Here is a 23,304-nt window from a genome sequence, read left to right on the forward strand (position 1 = left end):
TGAACTGGGGCGTGAAATATAATATGCAATACATTGTGCGCAATGACAGATTCATTGGAGAGCGCGAGATAGCACAGGCACTAGCGCTTGCTATGTGATATGCGCCTTGGAGTGTAATATGCACAGGGCAGTGTTTTGTAACCTAAGTAGTCTCTAAAGTTGTAATATAAAATATGTGCTGGGTAGTGTAACATTGCATATGCACTGTGACAAAGATATGGATCCCAGATTGTAATTTGTATGGCATAGCGCTGTGCTTTATAACATAGGCATCGAGGAAGGCACGTTAGATGGGGCAATTTAACCCGTGCGAAGGCAAGTGTGGCATGACATATTCACGGGGTGGTGTTACAGTGCACATGGGCTAGAGAGTGTCATAGCATACGCACTACCTGGTGGAATACAACACTGAGGTGTGTGGCACTCGGCGGGCACTGGTGGGTGTAACACAGCATTGGGCTCAGCCAGGAGCCCGCTGTGAATCCCAAGTGAGGTTTGTCTCCTTTCCAGAGAGTAAAATAAAAAGTATTACACATCCGGCGGTGGATGTGTGTTTTATTAACCGTGAGGGGGTTTCTTGCATAGTTTGGTCGAATTTTTGTTGAATCCCCTTTGAATGGCTTGGTGTGCATGTGTATTAAATGTGCCCATCAATAGCTACCCATGTTTGTATAAATAAACGACAAGGGTGTCTACTTGGAGAGTACCCACCAGCGGGGGCGCCGGGATTAGGCACGGTAGGGTGTCAGACATGTCAGAGCTTCACTAGCGGTGTGAATACATTCTACGTGGATTCATTGTATGCATAGTCGCCTTTTAATGAATATCACGCAAATCGTCATGGTGATAGGTACATACGGTTTGTCCAGCATGTCCTAGGTGTTTCTATAAATATATTTTTAAAAAAACAAAGGCCGCACCCTGGGGGATGGGGTCCCAGGGGCCATAAGTGGCCTGAGGTGGGGGGCAACACAGCCCCCCTCGTAAAGAATAAAAAAATAATTCTTCCCTAACACTTAAGCATGGTTTGCGGGCCTGTAATGGCCGTGTAAACTCTGATATCCCACCAAAGTGGACGTAAAATAAACAGGATAGGGAATCCAGAATAGATTATATCTTCGTCCAACTCTCCCAGTGGTTGCTAATTATTGACTTTAAGGTAATTACAAGGGAGGACAGCGACCACAATGCGCTCCAGTTACAATATAAGATCCCGGGTCTAGTGGGAAGAAAGGTCATGGTAGGTTCTGCGTCCACGGGGTTGGTCCTTACGTCTAACAGAAGGAGAATAGATGGGAAAAGCTTGCCACTAATCAAGGGAAAGTCGCAGAATTATACTCCAGGGTAATCCCCATTTTGGAGGTAGTGTGTACTTTAATGGGAAATTCTATCGCCAAAGACACTTATGAGTTATTGCGTTTGGCGCACGATGACTTGATAAAGTCTCTGGCTGAAGTCCTCTTCTGTCCACTAAAGAAGGGGGGGGCCCACTAATCGCCAGACCTGGTATAATGTTGCTTGCCGTAAGGCGAAATCAGACCTTTTAATCGCCATTAAGGAAGGCAATAGCCGAGTTGAGATCAAGGCTAGGAGGAGGGAGTATAAGCAATTGATTTTTAACGCTAAGATTGAGTGGGATCAGGAGAAGTGGGAGGACCTTACTAAATCATTAGCCAATAGGGACTCCCGTAAATTCTGGAGAATTGTAAATACTGGCTCAGAAGATCTTCCATCGGCTATAGAACCTAACATCTCAACTGAAGCCTGTAAGGAGCATTTCTGGTCCCTTTATAGGGTGAAGGCTGGGGTCCCCGGTGAAATACCACCCACTGTAACACCATGTCATTCTGGAGACCATTTTACGGTGACTGAAATTAGAGCAGCAATTTCTGCCTTACCCCTTGGCAAGGCTCCGGGTTTGGATGGCCTCCCCGGGGATCTCTTTAAACAGGAACCAGATGTTTGGGCACCATATCTATTGTCTATGTTTAATGCTATTCTGGGGGGCATGGAGGTGCCTAGTACTTGGCTGGGCGCAGAGATCGTGCCGGTCTTTAAAAAGGGGTCACCTCTGCTCCCAGCCAACTACAGGCCCATTAGCCTTATAGATGTCTCCCAGAAGTTGTTTGGTAGGCTGATTCTTCATCGCCTCCAAACTTGGATTGATGACTTTTCCATCCTTAGCCCCTATCAGGCAGGATTTAGGAAGGGGTTTCGACTACGGACCAGGTGTTCCGCTTGAACCTTATTTACTGGAAGACCGCAATAATCGAGGGTGGCAGCTTGTACACAGTTTTCGTGGACCTGCGTGCTGCCTTCGACTTAGTCCCAAGAGCAAGACTCTGGTCCGTCTTGGCGGACCTGGCCATACCGCAAGATATCCTTTCCATTTTGATAAGACTGCACATGGGAAATTTTGCACGTGTGAGGTGCGGTAGGACTGGGGTACTTACGGATAGATTTTCGGTTGACAGGGGGGTAAGACAGGGCTGTGTCCTCGCTCCGACCCTGTTTTGCCTCTTTGTCAACGGGGTTATCGACCACCTGCTGAGGGTGGCCGACTCTGACGCACCAAAACTCAATGGCAGCAGGGTGCCCGCTATTATGTTTGCGGATGACACCCTGCTGCTGTCTAAGTCCCCCATGGGAATTCAACGAATTTTAGATGAATTTTCGACCTTTAGTACTGAGCGGGGTCTAGAGATCAATGCAATGAAGACGAAATACATGATTCTCAACCCCCCAAATTCCACCCGGCCTAATCCCATCATAGGCACTCAGAAGTTGGAGAGAGTATGTACATTTGAGTATTTGGGAGTCACCATTAATCAAACAATGTCCTGGGACACCCATCGTAACAAGGCCAATTTGAGACTTGTTCAATTAGCTGGAGGTATCTGTAGGTTGAGGAATACTTCGTCCTTTAAACCTTTGACCCCAGCCCTACAAATTTATAAAATGCAAGCGCGTGGGGCAGTAGTATACGGCGGGGAACTGTGGGGCCACACCTCTACACAGAACTTACTAGTCACTGAAAACAATTTTATTAGGCAGCTGGCAGCCCTTCCAAAAAGTACACCTCTTTTGCCGTTGAGGCTGGACCTGGGATTGAGACCCATTAGTGAAGAGCTGGCACTCAAACCGCTGACTTTCTGGCGTCGATTGTGGGCTTGGCCAGAACTTGCAACATATAGGTCTGAACTACAAGAGATTTTAACTCTGCCAAAAGCCGCTCTTATCCCATGGTTATCCTATGTGAAGAAGACATGTGAGAATCTGGGACGGCCGGAGCTTTGGCGAAACCCAGGGAGTGCGTGCTGTAGGATCCCTAGGAAACTCCTGGTAAAGGAATTTTATGAATTTAAATTATCAAAACTTATAGGGGCTACAAAGGAGGGGTCTCTTACTAACTTATTTATTAAAATGAAAGATGTGTACCACCAAGAGAGTGTTTTTGACAATATCAGCCCGGTCTTCACCAGAAAATTGTTCCTTCAGTGGAAACATAGCTCACTCCCACTTGGGTCATTTACGAAGCAGTGGTCCAATCCCCCCTCATCAGAGCAATGCTCACTATGCACCCAAACCCGGGAGAATGACCTACATATGATCTTTTTCTGTAAAGCATACCGTAGACCCAGAAATTATTGGCTTGTTCCCCTTCTTAACAACCTGGGTCTTAGGCATTATCTACATGCATACAGAGTGTTAAAAACAGATCTTTCGCCCCCGGTTGTGTTTGCGGTAGCTAAATTTTTAAGAGCAATGTGGCACATTCGAGCAAGACATATAAAGCAGGTTGAGGCTGGGGATAATAGAACTATTGAATGAATTGTATTTTGCACCATGTTGTTATTTATGCTCCTTCTCAAAATGTCATGTGCTTTTTATTCGAATGTTAACTCTATTTTAAATTGTTTTATTGTTGTATATCTTTTATGATCTAAAACGGTCGAAATAAAGATTATAAAGAAAAGAAAGAATAAAAAAATAATTCTTCCATCGACCTTGAGATATTCATATATAAAACATATGTAATTTTCAGAAAAACACACATTCACTGGATGATGTCATCAGTGATGTCATCAGTGATGCCATTTGAGATGTCATCAGTGATGTCATGAGTGATGTCACTGACCATGTCATGAGTGATGTAATATGTGACGTCATCAGCAGTGCATTGCGGGCGCGTGAGTTATAGTTAGCTGAACTAACTATAACGGGGGAATTTCTATGGTTTTGTATGAGTGAAAAGTCCAGCTACCTATAACACCCCTGAAACCTATGGTTTTTTCGGTGAATTATATATATATATATATATATATATATATACATACATATATATATATATATATATATATATATATATATATATATATATATATATATATATATATATATATATTCACTGAAAAAACCATAGGTTTCACACACGTTATAGTTAGGAATTAGCATTTAAAAAACCTTGCAAATTCACTGAAAAAAACAGAGGTTTCACACACGTTATAGTTAGCTGGACATTTTACTCGTAAAAAACCAATGAAAGTCCCCCGTTATAGTTAGTTCAGCTAACTATAACTCGCGCGCCCGCAATCCACTGCTGATGACGTCACATATTACATCACTCATGACATGGTCAGTGACATCACTGATGACATCACTGATGACATCTCAAATGACATCACTGATGACATCACTGATGACATCATCCAGTGAGTATGTGTTTTTGAAAAATTTCAATATGTTTAATATATATAGGGAAAGGCCTGTTTAAGAATGAGTGGGTGTACAAGTGTGTAAATGGATGATTTTCTGTGGTGCATAACATGATTCTTTAAGTTAGTCATTAAATGTATCTTACTGCAGACTAGTGAGTAAACTGTGTAAATGTATGTATGTGTCTGTATGTTGGTGTATAAGTGGCTGCATGGTTTTGAGAACAGCTATATGAGTGTCTATATGAGTTATTGATTGCTTGTGTGAGTATCTGTATGGGTTCATGAGTGTTTGTGTGGGTAGGGTGTGTGTTACTCTGTGCATAGATGTGTGAGTGGGTGATTCTATGGGTGCATGGTTTTAAGAGTGCATCTGTGAGGGACTGTATGGTTGGATGAGTGTATGTATGGGTGTGTTAGGGATTGAATGTATATCTCAGTGGTACATGTGTGACTAACTACATATTTGAAAGGCAGTATATATGCGTGTAAGAGTATATAAGTGGGTAGATGTGAGAGTGTGTGATTGTGAGAGTGACTGTATGGATGAGTGTGTGCTTGTATCAATGATTCTCTAAGAGCGTAAGAATGTGAAACTATTTTTATAAGTAAGTGAACTTGAGTGTGTTTCACTGCCTAGGTGAGTAAATGGGAGTGTGATTATTTGCATGATTGAGTAAGTGTGAGAGCACCTCTATGGATGATTGGTAGTGTGTGAGTGTCTATATATGTGTGTGTATAAATTCATATGATACTTTTGTATGAAGTGACTGTAAGTATGAGTGACTGTACAGGTGAGTGTGTGGAGGTGTATGTAGACCTAAGAGTTAATAATTGGGTATGTAGTTATTGGTATTGCATTATGTATGGTTTTGAGAATGGAACTCTTAAATTTTTAGTCGGTGTATCAAAGGTTATATTAGAGTGTGAGAAGATGTGCTACTCTATCACAAGGATGATGTCATCAGTGATGTCATCAGTGATATCATTTAAGATGTCATCAGTGATGTCATCAGTGATGTCACTGACTATGTCATGAGTGATGTAATATGTGACGTCATCAGCAGTGGATTGCGGGCGCTCGAGTTATAGTTAGCTGAACTAACTATAACGGGGGAATTTCATTGGTTTTTTACGAGTAAAATGTCCAGCTAACTATAACGTGTGTGAAACCTCTGGTTTTTTCAGTGAATTTGCAAGGTTTTTTAAATGCTAATTCCTAACTATAACGTGTGTGAAACCTATGGTTTTTTCAGTGAATTTGCAAGGTTTTTTAAATGCTAATTCCTAACTATAACGTGTGTGAAACCTAAGGTTTTTTCAGTGAATTTCAAAGGTTTTTTAAATGCTAATTCCTAACTATAACGTGTGTGAAACCTATGGTTTTTTCAGTGAATTTGTATGGTTTTTTAAATGCTAATTTTTGAATTATTAAATTATATATTTTTAAAAAAAAAAAAAAAAAAATCCTATGTATTCATTTATATATTATCTGTATCCTTTTATTTGTTTTGGCTCTTTTTTTTTTACTTTCAATTAGGATAAAGTTGAACAGTATATTTAATTTTTTCTATTAATTTTTCTCCACTTTTTTTTTAATATATAAATTCTTGGGGTGCGCGCTCAGAGCGCGCACCTAGTACGTTTTCGTAAGTTTTTTATGAATACCGTCGTACGTTATTTACGTACGCATACATACGTTTTAGTGCGCGCTGGGAGCGCGCACCCAGTACGCATGCGTACGTACGTATGCGTACGTACGCATGCGTGAGTGCGTCGTACGCGCTCCACGCGGTTCACTTCCGCATACGCTTAAATTACGCACGTTTACGTTCGCGTATACGCGTGTGCTACGTATGCGCGTTACCTACGCGCATATGACGTACGCGCATGCTCTCCTACGCGTTCGCGCATGCATAATCACAAGGTGCGCACTCGGAGCTTGCACAGTGCGCGCACCTCGGGTTATGTGCTTAATAAAACAACACTTCTAATTGGTTTTCATTACTTTCAGTTTCTGATTGTTTCAACACCACACCCAATCCCCTCATGGCAAGTCATGTGATCAAGAATCATCACTTTTGATTGGTTTGAAGTACTTTCAGTTCCAGATTCTTCCCAAACCACACCTACTCCTCTCATTATTAGTTCTGATTCCCTTGGAGAAGGAGCTATTCTGTTGTTGAGAGACAATGGCTGAACAGCAACCATCTTCAGACAGTGACCAGGACACTCTTGAGAGACAAAGGAACAGGAAGCAGAAAGACAGCTTTATATGGCAGTTTTTTTACTTTCCCAGAGGGACAAAAAAAGGTGAATGCACCGAAAGTTACTTGTACATTGTGTCAAAAAGTCTTATCACGTGGGAATGCTAACAAGAAGTATTCTTTTAGTATTCATACTATGATGAGGTATGTTGAGGCAATGCATCCAGTGACTTTTCGTCGAGCTTCTGGAGCAAACCCTCCACCTGCTCAGCCGACGACATCTGCAGCAGCTCAGCCGAGCACATCTTCGGCAGCTCAGGCGAGCACTTCTTCTGCGATGGTGCCTTCGCCTTCTTCCACACCTCTTGTTGGACCACCTTGTTTGGCGAGGTTGTCCACACGCTGCACTGATTGCGGTCGACTTATTTCTGTGGGTGAGACCAGTCTTGATCTCATTCAGAGAAAATTTGATGCGCATGAGTGCAGTAGGCCATAGATGTTTTTTCTTTTTTTTTGTTTTTCTCTTCCTGTTTCCCTACATTAACTCAAGGGCTCTTTTAAGAGCCACTTAAAAACTAAACCCCCAAAAAAATTTTGGGGGATTTATTTATTTATTTATTTATTTTTGGGTGCGCGCACCCTAGGATGTTTTTTAAAATGTATTTTTTTTTTTTTTTAATTTAATGTACAAAGAGAGGTGAAGAAATGGAAGCATGAAAAGGGAGGATTGAGAAATACAAATATTTTTCACTTATTTTTTTTTTAAATAACTTATTTTGAAAAAAAAAAAATTTTAGTATTTTGCAAGGGAACAGAATTTCATTTTTTAATGTTTCTTTCTAGTTCTGCAAAAAAAGAAAAAAAGTATTAATATTCAATCATACATTTTAAAAAGCATTACATGTTTTTACATATTTAACAAAGCAATTTTTTGCCCTTTTTTTGCTGTTTTCAGAATTTTTTAATTTTCACTTAAAATAGGGAAAACAATTGTATTCATCATTTAACAGCGGGCAAAAAAAAAACAATCTGAAAGTTTGTTTAAAAAGCCCCAAAACTATCCTCACTAAAATATACCTTGTTAGAAATATTACATATATATTACAAATACTTTTCTAGATGAATAAAAATGTTCTAGATAAACCGTCTTTAAACCTTGTTGCAAAAGCACACATGCCAAAATAATTTCTGTCAAATGAGTCCACAAATGTTTTTATTACTTTTCCTTTAGGCCAAATAGTAATTTCAAAATCCTTTTTAAGTGATATCTTCAATTATAATCCTTTAAAATTACAAAAAATGCTTTCTTCAGATGCAGTTTTTAGTTTTCAAAATTTAGGTTTCAGAAAAATTAAGTAAGAATTGGGTAAATCATAAGGCAAACGTTGCTTGAAAATCAATTGGGAATCATTACACAGTGTCCAGCCTTTTTCACATTTAAGATAAACTGTGTAATGTCCAGAAGTTACAGTAGGTTCTTCATGAAAATTTATTGCAACTGTAACAAAAGTTTTTCCAGAAATTGATAATTGTTGTCCTATAAACTTCTTTATTAAAGTATCCAATTTTGAACCATCAGCTCTACAACGTTGCATCATTAAAATTACATAGTGACCATATTTCTGTAAAAATAACGTGGAAAACATGTCAGATTTACATTCAGAACATTCCATGTTGTGATTGGCATCTTTAACTAATTTACTAAAAGTCACTGATTTACTTTGTGGTAATGGTAAAAATATGAACCTTTCTGAATCAACATTACTACTGCATGTGTTCATACAGTTTTCACAGCAATGTTCCCATTTGTAAGAGACACCAAATAAGTTTTCTACTTCTACTCCTTCATCTTCAAATACGCTCAGTATATATATTAAGAATTCCTGTGCATCTTGCTGGACATTTTCTTTAAACTGTGTAGATCCAGAACATACATCTAAAAGATTTCTAACATCAGAAGCACTTTCTATTTTAGTTTTATCATTACTTAGCTTCTCATAAAGGAGACTCAGCAGAGAACACAACCTTTTTCCATGATTTACTATTATCTGTTCTTGCAACTTTTCAAGATAAAATACAACATTCAGCACTACATTTGCATAGCAGTTGACACCAGAGCTATTTTCAAAATGGCAACCAACAACCTCTTCAACACTGTCCTTTTTCTTTTTCCTTGCTATCACATCACTGTCCTTTTTTTTGTTCTGTTCATCCACATTACAGATATTTTCAATTTTCCTTATCCGAGAAACAAAATGTTTTTCAATCACAGGATACTGACCTAAATGAGGAGCATAGGTTCTTCTTAATCTATTATACTCTTTTACACAGTTTGTATCAGCACTAACTTTTGAGTCATCAAAGTCTATCATAAATAAACCAGATAATGTTTTTACTCGTGACAGAGCAACATATGCCATACCTTCTTTGAACACAGTAGAACCAATGTTTACAAAAGCACTATCTACAGTCAATCCTTGAGACTTGTAAATAGTTACAGCATATGCTAGAGAAAATGGAAACTGCTTTCTACGCACATATAAGTCTTTCACAAGCATGAAACGAACTGAACAACGACAAATGTCTTTAACTTCTTCTATCTGATCAAATTTTATTTTTAAACATTCAATTCCAACTTTTTTCTGGTAATTAATAAAACCCACAACTCTTCCCATAGCTCCATTCACTAGACCTTTTTCTACATCCAAATTTCTCCTTAAAATCACTCGACAATTCATGCAAACATATAGATTTTTTTCTAATCCAGCTGTTTTGGAAATGTTCTTCTCTAGTGAATCCAATTTATTTTTCAGTTTGCCTGTTAATGTAATAGTAATTCTTTCATGCTGAATTTTGTCCTCTGCTTCCATTTTCTTAATCTCTTCCTTTTCCAATTTCAAAAGTTCCTCATTGAATATTGAGCACTCACGTAGTGTTGGCATTAAGCAGATTACAGTATTTTTTTCAGCAATGTTCTTGTATATTTTCTCTGCAACTATTTCTTCATTTGGAAATAAATTATGTAGCATCCTACTCTGTAATGCTTTTTTGCCAACTTCTGTGAGTAGTCCAATTCTGATATCTTTCAGAATACTTGCATAATCTTCATCGTTTGCTTGCCTCATATTGGTAGTGAGTTCTTTGTACTCAAAGAACGACCAAATATTCGCATTGCCAATGCTTCCTAATGACTTCTTCGTATCTTCATGTGTGACAATATTAAACACGGGTTGTCCTTTAACTGGAGTGAACTGTAAAAGATCCCCAAAAACTATGACGTGGTTTCCTCCAAATAACACGTCATAGTCTCTCTTAAGAATTTGTTGCATTCTTAAATGCACAAAGGCAAGCATTAAGTTTGATACCATGCTCACCTCATCAATAATGAGAACTTGCATCTTCTTTACCACTCTTGAAACTTCGAAGCATGCTTCTCCAGTTAGCTTGTGGTATTCTATTTTGTTCCCATGCTCCACTGGTAACATTAGCAAGCGATGTAAGGTAATTCCTTTTATGTTATAGGCTGCTAACCCAGTTGGAGCAGTTACCACACAAGACAAATTTGAAGTTGTTTTTTGCTGTAGGTAGCTTCTGATGACTTTTATTAAGAAACTTTTACCAGTTCCAGCTTGTCCACTCATATACATCCTGATTGGTTCAAATGATGTGCATGAGCACTGTTTTTTTCATGTAGTAATCCATGATCAATTTTTTTGGTGACTTCTTCATAAATTTGTTTTTGTTCTTCATTCAGTTGTTGTTCCAGATTTAGTAAGTCTATTGAATCTTCCTGTGCTTGATTCATAGCCGTTTCTACTTCAGTCATGGCTACTGCAGCTTCATTTTCTACGATTGGTTGCCCTAGGGGATCTTGACTGAGTGTTCCAGAACTTTGGCTGTCTTGAGAACTGTCTCTAGCTACTTCAGCTGCAATTTTTGCTTCCTGTTCATTTTCTTCATTTAACATTTGGACATAAGTTGTGAAAGTACTGCATTCTATGCTGTCTTTGCTAGCATTAAAAGAATCTTCATAGCTTTGAAATTCTCCCAGTAGTTCGTCCTCTGAACGCCATGGTTTAAACAGCTGTAAAAGTGCCAAGTAGTAAAATTCCTTTTTGTCAGTAGTGTCGCAACTCAGCTTCCTGTGATTTATCAAACTTCCTTTTGTTTGCTTCACCAAACATCCTTCCTCACCAATGACTTTATATTTTCCATTGTTGATGTCTTCTGTGGCTTTCCGTGAAAAAATGTAGTTCTGCAGCACTTCATAGAGACCCATGTTCTCAAGATGATGACTTCTTTTTGGGTAATATGTGTCCAACATGTTTGTTTTCAAAATATCTGTACTTTCTGGGTCATATTCGGCCAAATATTCAATTTCTCCAACAGATTTCAGTACCCGATTTCGCATTCCTGCAAGGCCTAAACTGACCCAAATTATTCTTCTTGATTTCGAGTACAGACTTGCAGATGATAACCTATCTGAACATTCGTAGGATCCAATTTCACGATGCGATAACATCTTTAAACTGAAACTGTACAGCTTCTTACTGACAGTCTTCTCGTGAGAAATCTCTTCCCACATTTCCTTCAATTCTGTTTTCTCAGGTTTAGTGATGTAAGATGTGACATACCGAGCAACAGCAATAGAATTGTCTGCCACATACAGAATATCCATGTTAGCATTCCACATGGTTAAAATGACTGGGTTGTAGTCATTTATAAATTTTGACTCTTCTTTTCTTCTTAGGTTGTATGTATCTTTGGGAGATTTTCTTGTTATAGTATGTCGCACAGCTGACATAAAACTGTTGACTCTTCCTTTTGAAAGAACAGGTCTAGGAAATCCAAATCGACACTTTGTGTAGAATTTATCTTTGGTCTTGTACTTCCGTCGACAGTATTTTCCACACCGATGACTTTGGAAACGTAAAACTAGCTCTTTTAACTTTTTCTCTTCTGTGCTTTTAATTATAGCACATGTTGCATATTCTTCAATAAAAGATAACACTGCTTCATCAGCATCTGTTCCAAATTTTGGAGCATCCTTGATCCACAACAGCATATGAATATGAGGAGCACCTCTTGCCTAGTACTCTTTTCTCCAAAAGAAATCCACAACTTCTCCAAGAGGTGGATTTTTTTTATTGCAGATGAAGGACATCATAGCCTCAAATCTATGATTGAAATATCTGCAAACATTAACCGGATCCAATGAGCACAGTTCTCCTGCTGTCTTGTATTCAATGTTTTTAATGTTTGAATTTGCCTCTCGTAGAAAATCCAATAAATCATCCCAAGCGTACTCGGCACAGCTTAGGGTTACGAAACATGTAGGAGTTCCTAAATTCCGTAACATACATTTCAATTCTCCATGGCGTCGGTACCAATATTCATTCGTCCCACGCTGACAAGCCATGAGATTGATCAATTGAGATTCCAAATGATCATCTTGCTGTTGCACTTTGTCCATAAAATCCTTAGCAGACACATTATTTAGATGTACTCCACTTTTTAAAATGTGATTTACTGCATAAGATAGTGCAGACAAGTCGCTTTCAAATAAAAGATGGAACAAATAAGGAATACTTTGACGAAATCTCGGATCTTCTGCATATAGTCTTGTAGTCTGATACTCAGAAGCTGGAATCTGTTCTGGACGATCATCGTATCGTCCTCCTTTTCCTGTAGGAAACAGCTGGGGAAAACATCGAGCTTCCAAGCTCTCCTCCCATACACTCACGGGAGTTCCTTTTGCTTTCTTCATCTGAAACAGATCAATAGCGTTTCCCATAACTTCTTTTGAATGAAGAGGATGTATGCTAAAATGTTAATACATTTCTTCTTCTTTTGACTTGTCCACTTTTTCAATTTGCCCAGTTGGTGTTTCTTTGTCTTCTTGTAAATCTTCTTCTTCTTCATCTATATAAATTGATTCATACCATTTATTATTCCTTTTCAATTATAAATGTGCTCTTTGTACTTTCCGTACATCTACCAGCTCCTGACAAATCTTCTTATTCTTTGTAGGTACACCATTAACCAGAATAACTAATGGTTCAGTTTCCAAAGTATCTGCATCAATAGTTTCCATATTTTTTTTCAAATCCAATGGCAAATACACCACTCTTCCTTTTAGACCTCTCAGTAAATCTGAAGGAGGTAATTTACCAGTTTTGGGCTCCATACGTACTATGGTCTGGAACGGATGAACACATTGAATGATTATAGACTCATATGTATTTAAATCAGAAAGTTCGGCAGGAATAGCATCCAATTCTAAATTATTATGTACAGCTCTGCTCGGCATTCTATTTTCTTCTAACTTATTATAACAGTATTTACAAATACGCTGATCTTCACCCAATTCATAACAATTTTCCAGAAATATATATGTTGCAAAATCCTTCCACTTATAATTATCTTCATTTTCACTTTTTTTATACAGATCAACATTCCTTGTTTGAATTTTGTAATGGCTTCTCCGGCAACAAATACAAGTAATATTTGGTCTTTCATTGGAGATGATTGTAAATTTTGTCATTTCATCTTCAAAAGTTTTAGTAACAGTGAGTTCTACATTCTCTTCCACATTTTCCTCATTAACTGTGTCCTTTTCTGCACTTTTTGTTCTGGACCGAAGTAACAAAACTGAATCTCATCAGTAACCTTCACTACATCTGATACAGATCCACGGAACAGAGCATTATTTAACTCATTTAACTTTACTGCTGGACTTTTAGCAAAATACAATGTTCTCACAAACTTTCTCATTTCAGTATGATGAACAGCCAGCATCCTAAAATGGTGAAAAACACTTTGACACACTTTCCTAGATAGACAAGCCAGAGAATGTCCTTGCAAACCAGTATTCTCTCTCACTCTGCATGGATCTAGTCTTTGAAGCACCTTAATCTTCTGTTTAACACTTTTTTTTACTATATTCTCTTAGAAATTCACGTAATTTATCAATAGATTCCTGAAGGACAGTACAAATACTACTACAATTCCAAGTGTACACTGGGGCTTTTGGACGTCTCCCCATAGCCTCAGCAGCCATCACTTCTTCCTCATTTCTTGGAACCATTTTCTCCTTTTCCATCACACAACCATCTCTAACTTCATATGCTCTACCATTGGTGTCAACTGCATGCAACAAGCTATTACTTTGAAGATAACTCTCTTCATTAAAAAATGGTTCAGTACTTGATCTGTGCTTCCATTCTCCCAAGAACACTTTACAAAAGCTACTTTTTTTCACTTCTCTTTTCCTTTTCCTTTGTGACTTCATTGCATTGACTAATTTATCTAATCTACGCATCCTATTCAAAATTAAAATAAAAAGTTTTCTTTTTATTTCCAAAGACTTACTTACAATATTTTCTATAAAAAAAAAATTCTTAATAAATTTTGTTTTTTTCTTATATTTTTTCACATCCTTTAGCAAATTTAACATCACTCTTCTCTGAAACATTTTTCGACAAATGTTTTTAAAATCTAATTTTCGTGTTAAATCACTTTTACTTACTTCTGATTGTACATTAGCTTTTGTTTTTTGCTGTTGACTCTGTTGTTGCTTAGTACCTAAAACACTGTTTGTTTTACATTTATTTTTTCAATTTTTTTGTTTTTTGAAGATCTTTTTTAAGAAATCTCTACTCTGCTTACCAGTAGACTTTTTCTTTTTGCCATCACCAGCATTTCCTCCTATTTTTTTTTTTCCAGTTTTGTCCAGATATAGTTGTTGTTGCTTTTCTTTCCTCTTTCTTGTCCTTAAAGGCATTTTTTTTATTTTTTCACTGTTGCTCAGCAATACCTGCAAGAAACTGTAAAAAAAATACCTTTTTGTAATTATAATTCATTTAAAAATTTTTTTAGCTTTTCAATAATTTAAAACTTTTTAGCTTTTGCCTCTCATTTGCGTTTTAGTGTTTTCTGCTGAGTGCTAACCACCACATTTGAAGAAAACAAGCTGTCCCTTTCCTGCAAGTGCATGTTTTACAGAACAACTGCAACACAAATTACATCTCTGGCCACAATTCCTGTGCGCACACAGCCTTATGGTGTGATTCTAAGCAGAAAACAGAATTTGATTGGCAATTTCAAAGCACATTTACTACTGTGGTAGAGCAAGTGATAATTACTGTTATAGCCTGACACATTTTCCTTGTAGATTACAGAGGCAGAAAAGAGCACATGTCCTTACTGCTTTTTCATACCATGAGCATGTGCAACCTGGGTGAGTGACTACACTAGAGCAAAGGAAATGAGCTTTGGTGACGTTGAATGTGTTTGCGTTACACAGTGCTATCTGAAACAGCACACAGAGCTGAGTACTACGCATGGGAGTGTTGGAGAAGCTGCTGCGTGTGTGCCAAGAATGTGTTTCTGGAGACTGTGTATTGTCTGGTGCAAGACAGATGAGCAAAGAGACTTCCAAAACTGCATGAAGACTGCTGGGATGTATGTAACAGTGCATGTGTTTTAAGGGTTATTTTCAGTTTTGAACATATGGCAACTACCTGTGCCTTTGCTATTTTGAAAGGGAAATCTACCCTGTTGGTTTCAAATGTTTTAGCTTTTGCCTCTCATTTGCGTTTTACTGTTTTCTGCTGAGTGCTAACCACCACATTTGAAGAAAACAAGCTGTCCCTTTCCTGCAAGTGCATGTTTTACAGAACAACTGCAACACAAATTACATCTCTGGCCACAATTCTTGTGCGCACACAGCCTTATGGTGTGATTCTAAGCAGAAAACAGAATTTGATTGGCAATTTCAAAGCACATTTACTACTGTGGTAGAGCAAGTGATAATTACTGTTACAGCCTGACACATTTTCCTTGTAGATTACAGAGGCAGAAAAGAGCACATGTCCTTACTGCTTTTTCATACCATGAGCATGTGCAACCTGGGTGAGTGACTACACTAGAGCAAAGGAAATGAGCCTTGATGACGTTGAATGTGTTTGCGTTATACAGTGCTATCTGAAACAGCACACAGAGCTGAGTACTACACATGGGAGTGTTGGAGAAGCTGCTGCCTGTGTGCCAAGAGTGTGTTTGTGGAGACTGTGTATTGTCTGGTGCAAGACAGATGAGCAAAGAGACTTCCAAAACTGCATGAAGACTGCTGGGATGTATGTAACAGTGCATGAGTGCTAAGGGTTATTTTCACTTTTGAACATATGGCAACTACCTGTGCCTTTGCTATTTTGAAAGGGAAATCTACCCTGTTGGTTTCAAATGTTTTAGCTTTTGCCTCTCATTTGCGTTTTAGTGTTTTCTGCTGAGTGCTAACCACCACATTTGAAGAAAACAAGCTGTCCCTTTCCTGCAAGTGCATGTTTTACATAACAACTGCAACACAAACTACATCTCTGGCCACAATTCCTGTGCGCACACAGCCTTATGATGTGATTCTAAGCAGAAAACAGAATTTGATTGGCAATTTCAAAGCACATTTTCTACTGTGGTAGAGCAAGTGATAATTACTGTTACAGCCTGACACATTTTCCTTGTAGGTTACAGAGGCAGAAAAGAGCACATGTCCTTACTGCTTTTTCATACCATGAGCATGTGCAACCTGGGTGAGTGACTACACTAGAGCAAAGGAAATGAGCCTTGGTGACGTTGAATGTGTTTGCGTTACACAGTGCTTTCTGAAACAGCACACAGAGCTGAGTACTACGCATGGGAGTGTTGGAGAAGCTGCTGCGTGTGTGCCAAGAGTGTGTTTGTGGAGACCGTGTATTGTCTGGTGCAAGACAGATGAGCAAAGAGACTTCCAAAACTGCATGAAGACTGCTGGGATGTATGTAACAGTGCATGTGTGCTAAGGGTTATTTTCACTTTTGAACATATGACAACTACCTGTGCCTTTGCTATTTTGAAAGGGAAATCTACCCTGTTGGTTTCAAATGTTTTAGCTTTTGCCTCTCATTTGCGTTTTAGTGTTTTCTGCTGAGTGCTAACCACCACATTTGAAGACAACAAGCTGTCCCTTTCCTGCAAGTGCATGTTTTACAGAACAACTGCAACACAAACTACATCTCTCACCACAATTCCTGTGCGCACACAGCCTTATGGTGTGATTCTAAGCAGAAAACAGAATTTGATTGGCAATTTCAAAGCACATTTACTACTGTGGTAGAGCAAGTGATAATTACTGTTACAGCCTGACACATTTTCCTTGTAGATTACAGAGGCAGAAAAGAGCACATGTCCTTACTGCTTTTTCATACCATGAGCATGTGCAACCTGGGTGAGTGACTACACTAGAGCAAAGGAAATGAGCCTTGGTGACGTTGAATGTGTTTGCGTTACACAGTGCTATCTGAAACAGCACACAGAGCTGAGTACTACGCATGGGAGTGTTGGAGAAGCTGCTGCGTGTGTGCCAAGAGTGTGTTTGTGGAGACTGTGTATTGTCTGGTGCAAGACAGATGAGCAAAGAGACTTCCAGAACTGCATGAAGACTGCTGGGATGTATGTAACAGTGCATGTGTGCTAAGGGTTATTTTCACTTTTGAACATATGGCAACTACCTGTGCCTTTGCTATTTTGAAAGGGAAATCTACCCTGTTGGTTTCAAATGTTTTAGCTTTTGCCTCTCATTTGCGTTTTAGTGTTTTCTGCTGAGTGCTAACCACCACATTTGAAGAAAACAAGCTGTCCCTTTCCTTCAAGTGCATGTTTTACAGAACAACTGCAACACAAATTACATCTCAGACAACAATTCCTATATGCACACAGACTCATGCTGTGTTGGTAGGCACAAAACACAGGCTGCCCCTTTCCTGGGTCTGCAATTCTTACAGAACAACAACTTCACAAATTAAATCTCAGACAACAATTCCTATATGCACACAGACTCATGCTGTGTTGGTAGGCACAAAACACAGGCTGCCCCTTTCCTGGGACTGCAATTCTTACAGAACTAATGCTAATTTCAAATGTGTTGCCATTTTCCTCTCTTTTCTTTCAAAGTGATTTCTGCTAAATCCTAACCATCACAATTAAAAAGAAGCTGTCCTTTTCTTTCAACTGCAAGTCTTACTTTTCAACAGCAACACAATTTAAATCTCTGTCAACAATTCTTCTCTGCACACAGACTCATGGTTTGATGGTAGGCACAAAACAGTATTCCTCATTGTTACCAGTACACATAAACTTATGGTGAAAACATACTCCATAATATCTTACAAGTTCAAAACAGTTAAATATCTCCCAAACCTCTAAATGTAAAACATAACTTTTGAAGAAGATTCACAATTCTAATATTTATCTCAAAAATCACCACATACTTTCCCTCTCAAACTCATAACTCACCTTTAAAATTAGTTAGTTGTTTAAGAAATGTGGCACTCAAACAGCAGACTATCAGAGTCAGAATATCAGAGCTCTACACCTCTCTCCTCTCTCCAGAACCAGTAAATGGCAATGTTTCCCTCTCTTTTTTCACACATATACATGTTAATTTCAAATCTCAGTGCTTCCCACTTTTTTTCAAATGAAATCACACATTTCTATTGGTTGAAAACTTCAACCCCTTTCCAAATGTACCCTTCCCCCAACTTGACTTCTGCCTGCTTCCATAGCAACAGCTCATGGAACACTGCTGCGAGGAGAGAGGTCAGAAGTTCAGCACACAATGTTTCTAATCCAAAGAGCAAGAGTGCTTGACTTTTCAAACCTAATAGCAAATCCATAGTAATGTTCTGTGGGAACACATTTTTCTGAACCAATACAAAACATGCTTTTACAAATTTAAACATACAGCCTAGTTTTAACTGTAAAATGGTTTGAATCTGCCAATGAGTTCTTTTTATAAAAAAAGTATGTGTGCCTCCATTTTTCAACTGTCTTTCATTTCATATTGCCTTTCTACTGAAAGACACCTCCTGAGTGCATCCAGATCTCCTTGGAAGATGTTCACAGTGTGGATTGTAGGTCACAGCTATGTCTTCTGGAGTGAAAAGTTTGCAGAAAAAAGAGGTATGGTGAGAGTCCTTGCTTTGCCAAATGTAGACATTAAATGGATTGGTCAGAGAGGGTTAAAGTGGCACCAATTAATGCCTTTGGTGAAAACCTTTCTACATCTCCCACAGCCTAACCTTTTTATTGTGCACTGTGGTGGTAATGACCTAGGCACTCTAACTGGGGTAGGTCTGGAAATGCTTATTAAGGACACCTTTGTGCAATTGATGTCGCTTTTTCCACAAACTGCCTTTGTATATTCTAATATATGCCAAAGGCAAAAGTGGAACTGGTCCAACCAATTTTGTCCACAGATTGACAAAGCAAGGAAGCACGTCAACAAATCTATTTCTGCTTTCCTCAGAGACTATGGTATGGGCTCTATATACCACAACAACTTGCGTTACAGCATGCAAAACATTTATAGAGGAGATGGTGTACACTTCACTGATGAAGGCAACAGAGTCTTCCTCTTGAACTTTAGACTCTGCATCGGTACTTACTTGTAGGTACCAAAAAACACACATTAAACACAAGGGCTCTTTTTAGAGCCACCTTATATCTAAACACTTAAATGCGATTTTTTATTCTTTTTTTTTTTAAGTTTTTTTTCGGGTGCGCGCTGGGTGCGCGCACTCAGCGATATTTTTTTTCAAAATATAAATCTTTTTTTTTGCCCTACAAGGTCCTACTGTGACCCCCTTACAATGCCTAGTGGGTCAATATCTCCCCAATCTGCCCCCTTTTCACGTTCTCCCCCTTTGTTTCTCACCCCCTCGTTATGCGAGAGACAAAATGGCGGCCGCCGCTTCCTGATTTCCACCGATTCGAATGTTTACTGACATCTAACAACTAATCAGAAGTGCGCTCGCGCACGGCAGGGTGCGCGCACAGGACTTGCTCAGTGCGCGCACGCTGCGCGCGTATAGATATATATATTGATTTAAATGCTATTTTCTCTGGAAATAATGAACAGATTTACACCAAACCTGCAAAAGGCACTTCATGGACCTTATGGCTACCTCTCTGCCAAATTTCACATAATTCTGTTCAGCCGTTCGGGCTGTAGCTGCGACTAAAGTCCCTATGGAAAAATCCATGGGGAAAACGTGTTTTGGGACCCCCCCTTTTTCTCAGCCCCCGCTTGACGAATCACCCCGAGACTTTCAGGGTAGGAGCGGAGCGGAGCGGAGCGGAGCGCCCCATTAGTTTTGAAAATTTTGCGAGGATTCGTCAACCGGCGCCAAAGTTATTCAAAATAGAATTTTAAGATTTCCTATGGAAACACGGTCCTAACTATAACTACCTACTGGCGACCGCCAGTAGGTAATATATATATATATATATATATATATATATATATATATATATTCACTTAAAAACCATAGGTTTCACACGTTATAGTTAGCTGTACATTTCACTCGTAAAAAACCAATGAAATTCCACGTTATAGTTAGATCAGGTAACTATAACTTGCGCGCCCACAATAAACTGCTGATGACGTCACATAGTACATCACTCATGACATGGTCAGTGACATCACTCATGACATCAATGATGACATCTGAAATTACACATTGTGGATTGCGGTCGCGCAAGTTATAGTTACCTGATCTAACTATAACGTGGAATTTCATTGGTTTTTTACGAGTGAAATGTACAGCTAACTATAACATGTGTGAAACCTATGGTTTTTTTAAGTGAATTTGCAAGGTTTTGTAAATGATAATTCCTAACTATAACGTATGTGAAACCTATGGTTTTTTCAGTGAATTTGTACGGTTTTTTAAATGCTAAGTTATGTATTTATTTATTTATTTATTTTCTGGTTTTTCACTATGCGCACACCCTGCGCGCACGGTGCGCTTCGCGCACCGAGCGCCCACATTGCGCAGTCCATGCCGTGCGAGCCTCGCATTTTTTTACGCAGTAACATTTGTTTTTTTCTCCCTTGTGGGTCCTTTAATTTATTTAATAAATGTGATTGTTACTTCTTTATTTATTTTTTTTTTTTTTTGCCGTGCGCGTACGGTAAGCTTACCGTACGCGTACCCCGCGATTTTTTAAAAAAAAATTTAAATTTATTTTTCGTACTTTTGGGTCCTTCTTGGACCCCCTGACAAACACTAGGGGGTCTGCAACACTCTTCGTTGCCCCCGTTTCACGTTCCCCACCTTTGTTTCTCAGTGCGAGAGACATAAAATGGCGGCCGACACTTCCTGATTTCGACCGATTCGAATGTTTACAGTCATGTAACCACCAATCAGAATTGAGCTCGCGCACGGCACCGTACGCGTACGGTAAGCTTACGGTAAGCGCACGGAGCGCGCTTACAGATATATATATTGATTTAAATGCTATTTTCTCAGGACCTACTGAACAGATTTACACCAGACCTACAAAAGGCACTTCCTTGACCTGAGGACTACCTCTCTGCCAAATTTCAAGTAATTCTGTTCAGCCGTTCGGGCTGTAGCTGTGTCTAAAGGTCCTATGGAAAAATGCATGGGGAAAACGCGTTTTGGGACCCCCCTTTTTTCTCAGCCCCCGCTTGACGAATCCCCCCGAGACTTTCAGGGTCGGAGCGGAGCGTAGCGCCCCATTAGTTTTGAAAAATTTGCGAGCATTCTTCGACCGGCGCCAAAGTTATTCCAAATAGAATGTTGCGGATTTCCTATGGAAACAGGGTCCTAACTATAACTATCTACTGGCGACCGCCAGTAGATAATATATATATATATATATATGAAACCGAAAACACAGCGCGAACGCCGTAATTAGCCTTCCCCCTACTCACTTGCGATGGTGGTCCGCAGCGAGGTGGCTATCCCATTTTCTGATGTTTTAAATGACAATACCATCCTTAATCTTAATGTTAAAAATCCTTTCAAACCGAAATCCATTTTTCTACCGCAAATTAAGAACAATGCAATTGAGGTGTTTGAAAAAGGAGTCACGCAAGAACTAATTAAGCTCACAAAGAAAAAATGGTATGGGTGGAATAATATCACTGCAGCACAAAAAGTAGGAATTAACAACTTGAAAAATGATTACTCCATTGTGATAAAAAAGTCTGACAAAGGAGGGAATGTAGTGGTACAATCAAGGCAGAATTACACTAGAGAGGGCATACAACAACTATCCGATACAGAGAAGTATCAAAGAAGCAATAGGATGGAGTACGAGCATTCTATCAGAATATTTCAGGCGAGTCGTTTGAAATGGAAAACCGAAGTCATTTTGGATAAAAATGAGTATGACTTTTTAAATTGTAAATATCCAAAATTGCCAGCTTTGTACCTACTCCCCAAAATCCACAAAAATCCAGCTGCTCCCCCGGGAAGACCCATTGTGTCTTCAAGGGGGAGCTGCATGGAAAATACTTCAAAATATGTGGATTTTTTTCTACAAACATATGTTGCAAATCTTCCCTCCTATATCAAGGACACGAGTCATTTTCTGAGAGAGCTAGAAAACACCGAATGGAAGGATGGTTATTCCCTCCTTTCATTGGATGTCACAAGTCTCTACACATGCATACCGCATGAAATGGGACTTTTAGCATGCAGACACTACCTTAATGAAAGATCTATCTCTTACTTTCATCACACCGAAATGTTAGTAGATATGATGTCTTCCTGTCTGAAACAGAACTTTTTCACATTTGATGGCAACATTTTTAAACAATCCCTCGGTACTTCGATGGGGACCTGCTTTGCTCCTTGCTTTGCGGGTCTCTATTTGGGGTACTGGGAGGAGAAAGTGGTCAGAGAACATGAGATGTTTAAAGACAAGGTGATAAAGTGGAGAAGATATATTGATGATATTTTCTGCATCTGGAATGGTAATGAGATTGAAGCTAATGAGTTCGTTAAAAGCCTTAATGTTAACACGTTCAATCTCCATTTTACCAGTCAATGGTCAAAGACGAACATCGAATTTCTTGACCTGGCCCTTACCATTCAAAATGAGGGCTTAAAAAGTTCCCTCTATAGGAAACAAACTGCAGGAAACAGTCTTCTCCATGCCCGTAGCTGCCACCCAAAATCGTTACTTGGCAGCATTCCCCTAGGTGAACTATTGCGAGCAAAACGCAATTGCAGCTCATTTGAGAGTTTCAAAATAGAAGAAGAGGTCATGACGAAAAGATTTTTGGAAAGAGGATACACTGAGGCTGTGATCAATAAAGCTAAAATAGAAGTAGCTAAGAGATCGAGAGAGTCACTGTTATTTGATAAAGCCAATGATAAAACTAAGGAGATTGACAAAATTAGGTTCATTACCACCTACCACAATCAAGCTCAAGAGGTCCGAAAAAGTCTAACCAAATTCTGGCCAGTACTACACACAGATAAAGATCTAACAAACAGTGTAGAAGCTATTCCACAGATAACTTTTAGGAAGGC

The 23,304-nt window shown here is 38.9% G+C and overlaps 1 protein-coding gene across 1 annotated transcript in view; it reads right to left on the minus strand.

The window, feature by feature from the left end:
- The window catches only part of LOC146798095 (cytochrome P450 2G1-like), an 899,064-nt gene that overhangs the window by 443,859 nt on the left and 431,901 nt on the right, over window positions 1-23,304 (minus strand). The gene's annotated exons all lie outside the window — the stretch shown is intronic.

The sequence above is a fragment of the Triturus cristatus genome, chromosome 9 (genome assembly GCF_964204655.1).
Source record: "Triturus cristatus chromosome 9, aTriCri1.1, whole genome shotgun sequence".
Classification (NCBI taxonomy): Eukaryota; Metazoa; Chordata; class Amphibia; order Caudata; family Salamandridae; genus Triturus; species Triturus cristatus.